We start from the raw sequence: 10,970 nt of genomic DNA on the forward strand, positions 1-10,970 counted from the left end.
GAGAAAATTTTCATAAACTGTGAACATATCTTTGTATCCTATGCATGTGTCTAATATTGCTCAACATTATTCTATTGATCAACAAGTCAATCAAAACGTAAACATCATCATATTTCATACACAGACTTCACACAAATTTACATGTAGATTCGCTGAATCAAAATGCTTTGGAGATTCCCGTAACATTCTGTGCATGCATAAAATCTTTTAGAGAAATCAAAATGTATATACATATTTTTGAAAATAATATACAACAAGCAGGCATTTATTCATTGGAAGCAACATAGATATCATTGAGTAATAATTTTATCTAATGATTAAAATAGACTTTTCCCTTTCAGTTTGGTGTTAATTTTGAACTATTTTATCACTTGAATTGTGATTACAACTGTGTGATTTTTGCAGGGATTCCAGCAGTTCCTGTAGTGATGGTGACAACTCGGACAACGCAGGCAAATCATTCATTTGAGTTATAAATAATAATAAATCTGAACAGTAACTGTGAAAAGAAGTTAAATTCTTGGTTAGGAAATATATAATACAAGATTTATAATTATATAAATTACTTCCCTTGAAAATAATTGTCTCTAACAAGTCTCTATTTTTAGTAGCAAATAATTAAAAGCCACTCTCTATTTTTAGTAGCAAATAATTAAAAGCCACTAGATCTACCATAACTGTAGATTCACAACTCAATGTGCAGCTCCATAAGATACACATGCATTCTAAATATCAAGTTGCTGTGTTCAAATTTTAATAATTATCTCCCTTTAAAGCTTATTACTTCCCTTTGATTTGTATTTTTGACCTTAGACCTTGAAGGATGACCTTGACCTTTAACCACAATTTGTTTGTAAGGAACACAATTCCGCCTAATGCACCACTTTTATTGATTTAAATATATACATTGGCAGGTCAGATAATTATGTTTATTTAAAGCTTATTACTTCACATGGATTTGTTTTTTTCGACCCTAGACCTTGGAGGATCATGTTCACCTTAAAATTTTAGCACTCAAAATGTGCAGCTCCATGAGATACACATGCATGCCAAATAGCAAGTAGGTATGTTCAATATTGAAAAAGTCATGGCCAATGTTAAAGTTTATTTCGAACGGATGGACAGACTGACATACTGACTGACGGACAGTTCAACTGCTATATGCCACCCTACCGGGGGTATTAAAAGGGCCATAATCCTTAAAACACATTAAAACAGTTGTCTACTCTTTTTTAAAGGCCGGTTACATTGAAAATATTTGAGTGGGTACGCAAACTTTTACATATATATATATAGTCGAGCTAAAAAATATTATTATTTTATTTTTTATTTTATTTATTTATTTATTTTTTTTTGGGGGGGGGGGTGGGGGTTCTTGAGATGGTTGTACATTCTTTCAAAAATAAAATAATAACAAGAGTTCCGCGGTCGGAGATGACCGCATTGAAGCCGGATTTTTTATTTAAATGACAGGAAAGTACCTTTCGTGTTTTTGTCAATGCAATACTTAAATTACTGAAATATTGTTCAAAGGTCAAAATGAAATGTAAGTACTTTTCAAGGCATGAGCAAACCTTGTGTTATGTTTTGAATGCATATAACAATTTTAACATTTTAACATTGAAGGTCACAGTGACCTTGACCTTCAAATGAATGACATTGAAATGAGCAGTGGTGATCTTCTAGTACTGGCCAACCTTTATGTCAAGTTTGAAGACTCTAGGTACAAGCATACCAAAGTTATAACATGGAATAAGAACTTTAACATTTTTACCTACCAAAGTTATAAGAACTTTAACATTTTTACATTCAAGGTCACAGTGACCTTGACCTTAGAATGAATGACCTTGAAATGACCAGTGGTCATCTAAGTGTGCTTGCAAACCTTCATGTCAAGTTTGAAGACTCTATGTCCAAGCATACCAAAGTTATAACAATTTTAACATTTTAACATTTAAGGTCACAGTGACCTTGACCTTCAAATGAATGACATTGAAATGACCAGTGGTCATCTTCTAGTACTGGCCAATCTTTATTTCAAGTTTGAAGACTCTAGGTACAAGCATACCAAAGTTATAACATGAAATAAGAACTTTAACATTTTTACATTCAAGGTCACAGTGACCTTGACCTTCAAATGAATGACCTTGAAATGTCCAGTGGTTACTTACTAGTTCTGGCCAACCTTCATGTCAAGTTTCAAGACTCTAGGTCCAAGCATACCAAAGTTATAACAACTTTAACATTTTTACATTCAAGGTCACAGTGACCTTGACCTTCAAATGAATGACCTTGAAATGTCCAGTGGTTACTTACTAGTTCTGGCCAACCTTCATGTCAAGTTTCAAGACTCTAGGTCCAAGCATACCAAAGTTATAACAACTTTAACATTTTTATATTGAAGGTCACAGTGACCTTCACCTTCAAATGAATGACCTTGAAATGACCAGTGGTCATCTGTTAATCCTGGCCAACCTTCATGTCAAGTTTGAAGACTCTAGGTCCAAGCATACCAAAGTTATACCATGAAATAAGAACTTTAACATTTTTACATTCAAGGTCACAGTGACCTTGACCTTCAAATGAATGACCTTGAAATGACCAGTGGTTACTAACTAGTTATGGCCAACCTTCATGTCAAGTTTCAAGACTCTAGGTCCAAGCATACCAAAGTTATAACAACTTTAACATTTTTTATATTGAAGGTCACAGTGACCTTGACCTTCAAATGAATGACCTTGAAATGACCAGTGGTCATCTGTTAATCCTGGCCAACCTTCATGTCAAGTTTGAAGACTCTAGGTCCAAGCATACCAAAGTTATACCATGAAATAAGAACTTTAACATTTTCGAGCACGCCGCCACCCCGCCCGCCCGCCCGCCCGACAACATCAATCTATAAGCCGAGATTTTTTCGAAAAAAATCCGGCTAAAAAATAAATATTTGTGTTTTTTCAACCATTTAAAAAAAATAAAATAAGTAAGTTGCGGGTCAGGGGGGGGGGGGGTTAAGAGGGGGGTATAGTCTGAGGGTGTGGTATGTCAGTTATGTGTTGTTTTGTTATAAATCCAATATGATCATAAATAAAGATGTCATGGCAATTTAGCAAAATGTAATAATTTGACCTTGATAGTAAAGGTCATTAAAAGGTCAGGGTCATATTTTACTTGCCAGGTACAGTATCCTCATGATAGTATGAGAGTATTTGAAGTTTGAAAGCAATAGCCTTGAAACTTTAGAACAAGTGGATCTAAACACAAAATTTAACCAACGGAGTCAAAAAAAGGCCGTAATTATGTCAAAATGCCAACCAGAGTTATGCAACTTGTCCTGTACAGTCCTCTTATGATAGCTAACGAGTGTTTCAATGTTCTAAATATAAAAAGGGCACGCAATTCTGTGCCAGCCAGAGTCATCTAACTTTGTCTGCCTCATGATAGTTAGGTATAGTGTACCACATTTTAATGCAATAGCTTTGATACTTTATGAGACAAGTGGACCTTAAAACAAAACTTAACCCGACGCCGACGCTCGGGTGATGACAATAGCTCATAAAATTTTCTTTAAAAAAATAAATATTGTCTATTAAGAAGAGTTATATTCTGTTATAATTATAATCTAATTCATTGTAAAACAATAGTACCCCATAACGATTGCCAGCATTCGGCTGCGGGTGCAGTTTTGAATAAATGCAAGCTTGTAAAAAAAAATCGAGGTCACAGTGGTCTTGACATTTGACATAGTGACTCCAAAATAGATGTGGCGAGTAGATATTATCAAGGTGCATCTCTTTGATTTTAGAGCCAATGTTCAAAAGATTAACAAAATGTAATCGCACAATCTCCTAAAGGTAGCAAGTTGTCAAAAATCATATCACTGAAATTCTTTTTGAAAAAGAGGCAAAACTTAAGCAATGTTAATCTTCATAGCATACAAAATAATGCATTCTAGTTAGATTGTAGTATTTTAAGCGTGTCAGAATACTTTAAAACGTTTATATTGTCTTTGATGTCTATGGAAAATCTCACTATATTAGTCTGCGGGAATGTGGAGTTTGGGGGGACATTGTTATCAAAAATTCTAGAAGACTACCAATGGTCCCTTTCATCAATATATGCCAACATTTAAGTATAAGTCGACATAATAAAGTAGAAGTAAGTTCCACATACCCATTTTAGTTAAAAAAAATTTCAACGCTTCCTTCGCTTCAGCCTTGTTTCTAAACGAAACAATACATTTTCCGTCGTGGCGTTTTAAGTTCACGTTTGTTGGTTTTATTGGGGAAAGAAACTGAAAAACATAGTGTCATGAAAGGATGTCAAATATTAAGATTTAAAACAAATAAACATATGATAAATTACTTTTCAGCTTGCATAAAAAATGTGTAACACTAGACAAAATATAATTCTAACAAGAGATGTGTTTGTCACACACACAATGTCCCCTTTTGCGCCGCTTTGAAATTAAATTTCAATATATCATTTAGCAGGTTTAGAAATTATTTCCCTTTTACCACTTGTAACTTCCTTGGATTGTATTTTTTGTCGGCGTAGCTGTTTAAATACACTTTATTTATTCCATTGGCTGATTTCAGCCTGTCCGCGTCTTTGCAACACTGTTTTTTTAAAACTGCGTGTTCAGCATGAAACGATTGTACCTCTAATGAAAAGGCTTGATAGATAGAACAGTTTTACATTCAACTCTTGACATCAACACGGTTTGTGCGTGCACCTTTTATTTTCAGGGGATTGTCAGCGCCAAAGAGTTTGTTTTTAAAGGCTGCGTTCTCATATTTAGTACTTACTACCGTATTGCATTCTGTGATCACGTATATTTTAGATCATCTAAATATTGTTGTTCCATATCCTGAAACTTGTTTTGACCATTATATGTTAAATTGTTTTCGAAACAGCGAAAATAATATGTAAAAGTATAAAGCTTTTAACAAACCCTCGTATCAGCAGTGAATTCGTGACCTCATTTTAACGCATTGCATTCCATCTCGCAAGGTATAAAGTTCAGTTCGCGGTCAGTACAAGACTCATTAGATAAACTCTATCGCGTTAACCCGGTGAACATGACCGGCAATATCTTAATTGCAGATATTCGGCGATATAATTATGGTATGTCAATAAAGGATTGTTTTTCAATAATTCCATGATAGGTACTAGTTTTGATTAATTTAATTAGAATTATTACCATAGAAACTCATTTACCAAGCATGAGCGCGATAATTCACGAGTCTATTATCAATCGAATCAAATAGCTTGTGTCCGAAAAACCACTACAACAATACATGTCTGTTCGAAGAACGCGCGTATTAACCCATTTTTGCCAACAGTCTACAAAAAAGGCATTGGCAAACAACGTAGACCCAGATGAGAAGCCACATGATGCAGCGTCTCATCAGGGTCTGCGCTGTTTTCTTAAAGGATTACTATTATAAATATTCTAAATAAACAAATTAATTCACTAGACATCCATAATTTGGAAATAAATTTATCAAATTTAGAATGATGGGAAAGTCCACTAGGCATACATGGGTTAATATGTACGGTTGATTCGTGTTTGGCCATATACTCGTATATCTTCATATTCTTCTTTTATATTTTTGTTCTATAGATATATGGTCAACAATATCTAATAATGTAAAATAAGCCATGAAATCTGGCGCAACGTAAATGATTTGCATGTGATGCTGCTAAGAACTGTTAAGAAAATGACATTTGCTGTCTCCTTGATATAACTCTCAATCTTTCATTAACCACAACAACAATCAACGCCGTATATCTTTTTTATAGATAATTCTTGCTACTTTTGACCTTGAAGGATGACATTGACCTTGACCTTTCTCGACTCAAAATTTGCAGTTCTATAAGATACACATGCATGCCGAATATCAAGTTGATATCTTCAATATTGCACAAGTTATGGCTAATGTTAAAGTTTTTGGAAGGACGGACGGACTGACGGACAGTTCAACTGCTATAAGCCACCCTACCGGGGACATAAAAATAGCATCAGTTATCATGTAATGAAAATATTTTTTTACACTTAAGAAATTCATTTACTAATGTCTGTGTTTGAAAACTGTTAGTGTTAATTGAATATGTAGAAGCAAACATACACTGTTCACATCTGCAGACTTTGTTTTCCTGAGCAGGCCTCTCATTAAGATTTGCGCTTGTGTGTCTACAATGATTGACCATCATTACAATCATCATGATATTCTCTATCTTCACCTTTCATAGTATTTATCACCAACGTCATTATTAATATGAGCATATTCAGAAGCATTTGATCAAATCAAATCAAATATATATGCAATTGTGCAATTGTGGTACTTGTTTTACCTTCCTCTCTTAAACTCCAAAAAGAAGTTGATGGTGGTGTCGCTTGTGGAGTTTTTACTGAAATAGGAATGATAAATACATTAGACAGTATTTGAAAAATGGAACAATAAGAGTGTTATCACATTAAGATGCTAACCTGTGACAAAAAGGAACTAAAAAATTCTGAGACAGTAGATAATAAGCATTAAATGACACATAAACATTCCATTTCTAGTAACACTTTTGTGACCAAATTTTGATAATTGAAAGCATTTCAAACACGGAATGCATATGTACAGATTTTAAACTTTAAAGGGATCTTTTCACGCTTTGGTAAATTGACAAAAATTGAAAAAAGTTGTTTCAGATTCGTAAGTTTTCGTTTTAGTTATGATATTTGTGAGAAAACAGTAATACTGAACATTAACCATGCTCTAATATAGCCATTATATGCATCTTTTGATGATTTTAGAACCTAAAAATTATAAAGCGTTGCATCGCGAAACGATTGAATAATTTGGAGAGTTCTGTTTTTGTCGTTAAATTTTGTGAAACTACGAAGATTGCTTATATAAGGTATAAAATAGGTCAACAATTTGTACTCGGCGGAATAGCTCAGTAGGCTAAAGAGTTTTTACTTCAGGACTCTGGCAGGACTCCAGGGGTCACTGGTTCGAAACCTGCTCCGGGCAATGTTCTTTTCCTTTTTTTAATTTTTTTCTTGATTTTTTACTGGAGCTTTTACGATCCAATGTTTACATTTATCAATATAAAGCATTTAATGAATAAGTTAAAAAAATGCCAAAATCTGTGAAAAGGCCCCTTTAACAGTCATCTACGAGAGACAAAACTCAGCCAAAAGCGGGTTGTCTCTTTTATAAGAGGTTGTGTAAACAAAGATCAAGGGGTCACTCATTTAATTATTTATAGATCCAATCATAAAGATTCCAAATGACAGCTTCTGAATAATATATTTATTGGACGAAGAGTCAATCCCCATCATCATCCCAATCCTTATCATCATCCTCATCATCATCATCCCCATCATGATACATGATACACAGCACAAGGTGCACAGCGGACCATGATGGAGGACAGAAACACAAAAACTCATAGTGAGCACTGTTCGGGTAAGCTGGAAATAATAATAATCTTTAAACCACTAGGATTTGATTGCTTGCCTTAAAATATTTGGTTATACCGATTTTGCTTTCATAAAGTTAAGGTCATTTGATATTCGACAATGTTAAAGGCCTTGGACAGTATCTGAAAGCATTAAGGAAAAAATACAAAAGTGTAATTTCAAAGAAAATTCCTTAGTCCAAGGCCCATAACTTTGCCAAAAACAAGAACAAAACACAGATTTTAACAGAAAGTCATGTAAATAGACTCAGACACTAAAAATCAGCTCAATATCTGAAAGTGTTTTGTTAAAAAAAACTAGGGAAAATCATTTATCATATAGAAAATAACTAGGTCCAATGCCCATAAGTTTTCTAAACACTGTACCAGAGCAAAACTCACACTTCCTCTGTATGGCATGTAGATAGACACCCAAATCAGCTAAATATCTGAAACAGTTTTGTCCAAAGCCCTTTACTTTGCCAAATATCAATGGACTAGAACAAAACTGTCATTTCCTCTGTAAGTCATATAGGTAGACTCAAATAACAAAATCAGCTAAATATCTTTAAGTCCTTCGTAAAAAAATTCTGGAAAACAATTATTTGATAGAAATGTTCTTGATTCAAGGACCATAACTTTGCCAAAATCGATTGACTGGAACGAAAACCACACTTGATCTGTAGGTAAACCCATGTCCCAAAAATCAGCTTAATATCTTAATTATCATAATTATTTTGTAAAAAAATCTCCTGAAAACAATTATTATAGAAACAAAATCCTTAATTCAAAGCTCATAACTTCTCCAAAAATCAATTGACTGGAAAATAGATCACACTTCATCTAATAGTCATGTAGGTAGACTCACATAGGCAACAAGCCATCTTTTGATAGGGCACGATGTACAAAGACGCCTTTACAGGCAGGAGGACCATAGAAGCTCACCCTGAGCACTTATAATTTACATGTAAACCTTGTTATTGGACGCAAGTGATTCTTAGTTACCCCTTGATTGGTAAGGAGCTAATATGCGACAAACCACAACAACCAATACTCGACAAACGACACAAGACGCACAAAAGCTCATAATGCGCATTTGTTAGTTGCTAAAAAAAGCTTTGGATACTTATTTGTACTGAATTATTATTTGATCTCCTAGGTGTCTCTTACATTGTCTATCGGGAACGGCATTTCTTGAAGGGCTGTCCAGCTTCGATAGCCAAGGCTTATTTGCCGCCACGGAAGATGCTGATTGAAATAGAATATTCAAACAATTATAACCACAAAATGTCCTTGTTTAATAAGCCTTCTAAAAGGCAAACAAATGGACCCAGTTTCGGTAATAACATGTATACATATAATTTAAATGAAACTTGTTCCTGGTTATTCACAATTATAAATTTTACACTATAAAACAGTGATTTGCAGTGGCAATTTTTGTTACTGAGTTGGAGATCTAGCTGACTTGTTGTTTGTGTCATTAAATTGCTAGTATAAATTACTATTAAGTTGTTCACACTCAGAAAGCGACATATTCTACTATCATTGTAATGTATTTACGTCATTTTAATGTTAATGTTAAGAAAAGTTTTGTTTCAAAATACTAAATTTATATAAATGTCCAGTAAATACATCTGTAGGTGGAAAATTACCTCCCTTTAATGACCCCATAGACAGCCCATGTACATACGCAAGCGCACATAAAAAAATGTTTTGTTTACATTCGCTTGTAGATGACAAACCCAGGATGTATCAGTAATTTTTTCGTATTATTTTGATAGTTATTAAATAAAAACCGTAACTTTCGTCCGAGAAATACTCACTGACCAGCAGTGGCAGCTATTGTTACTGAGTTGGTGATATAGCTGACTTGCTGTTTTGTCTTTAAATGGCTGGTACAATAGTTGGCTGCTGGTGGCGTAACAAACCCTAAATGCTATTCTTAGAACGAGACAAATATACAAACTTATTCTGCGAGTTGGGCGACATAACAAGTTTGTTATCGGCTGAATTCAATTTAACTGTTTTGAATCCAGGTAATAATCATTTATCCAAACAGAGCACTTCACTTGTTGTGATGTAGTTTTTTTTAATTACCAACTAATATTTTATCAGATTTTAACTTTAAGAGCTCTAGTGTTTCGTGTTGTTCTTTAGAATTAAGTGTTATGTATGAACATAACACGAAGCTGTATGACTTTTTATAATAATCTAATTTGTGAACGTCATATTGATACAAATGAACTCTATATAAGGTGTTTTCTATTGTATGCTTAATGAAGCACAATGTCTCGTAATATCTGGCAAAGTCCAGTAATTTTTGAAGTTATCAGAATGTATGTCCCGTAAGATTTATGTGTCTTTCATATATGTTACTACATGTTTACCTATACTTAAAACAAAAAAAGGTAACGTGTCAAACATAATTATGAATTATTACACTATATAGTTTTTTATTTGGTACATTGGCCTGCTTGGTGTTTTGCTTTGAACAGCAAGTATACTTTTAAGTACATTATCACACTAGTAACTGTTTCACTTTGACATTTGTATTGAGTTGTTCACACAGTTTCAAAATTAGAAAAATTACAAAAATTGCAATGGTTGCCCCTAGGAGGTTATCTGAATGGACATACACCTTCTATTGGAGTTTTGACATGATGACCTTGATTTTTGCTGCATCGCAGCAAGATTAAAACAAAATTATGTTAAGCTGGTAATGACCGAGTTTCAAATTGAGACATTAATGTGGCTTCTATAGTGGCAACACATATTTGACCTGGTGAACTACTGAATGAAAAATAAGGTGTTTAGATAAGCAACAAGACATCATTTGATAGGGCACGATGTACGAATACGCCCTTTACAGGCGGACCACAGTAGCTCACCATGAGCACTTAGATTTTACCTATAAACATTGTTATTGGACACAAATGATTCCTAGTTACCTCTAGAGCTAATATGCGACAAACCACAACAACCAGTACACGACAAACGACGAAAGACGCACAATAACTCATAATGAGCATTTGTTAGTTGTTAGAAAAGGCTTAAGATACTTAGTTGTACTGAATTTATTCTTTGATCTCCTAGGTGTCTTCTTACATTGCTTATCGCGACAGGCCTTTCTAGGGGCGTTCTTCAGCTCCGGTAGTCTAAATGCGGGAGGCTGATTTACCACTACGATAAATGCCGCTTGAAATAGAAAATTCAAACAATTATAACCACAAAATGTCCTTCAAAAAGGAAAACAAATGGACCCAGTTTCGGTAATAACATGCATACATAAACTTTAAATGAAACTTGTTCCTGGTTAGTCACAATTAAAAATTTTACACTATAAAAACAGTGATTTGCAGTGGCAGTTTTTGTTACTGAGTTGGTGATCTAGCTGACTTGTTGCTTTTGTCTTTAAATGGCTAGTACAATTGTTGGTACATCTCGCAAGTAACTTTGTAACTGTTTTTTTTCATGATGTGTTGAATTGGTTTCAACAAACATGTCTCATGAAGGTT

General features: G+C 34.0%; 1 protein-coding gene across 2 annotated transcripts in view; it reads right to left on the bottom strand.

The window, feature by feature from the left end:
- Positions 1-10,628, bottom strand: part of LOC127873261 (uncharacterized) — a 57,522-nt gene extending 46,894 nt beyond the window's left edge. Inside the window, exons 1-3 of one of the 2 annotated variants that reach the window (XM_052417046.1) lie at positions 10,561-10,628; positions 8,626-8,703; positions 6,355-6,411 (exon numbers count right to left, since the gene is read on the bottom strand). The gene's annotated coding sequence lies outside the window, so the exon portion shown is untranslated. Of the gene's footprint in view, positions 1-6,354; positions 6,412-8,625; positions 8,898-10,560 lie in introns of those variants that run through there. The other variant, XM_052417054.1, reaches the window with a different exon arrangement.
- Positions 10,629-10,970: the final 342 nt, after the last annotated feature.

This window comes from Dreissena polymorpha, chromosome 1 (genome assembly GCF_020536995.1).
Source record: "Dreissena polymorpha isolate Duluth1 chromosome 1, UMN_Dpol_1.0, whole genome shotgun sequence".
In the NCBI taxonomy this organism is placed as follows: Eukaryota; Metazoa; Mollusca; class Bivalvia; order Myida; family Dreissenidae; genus Dreissena; species Dreissena polymorpha.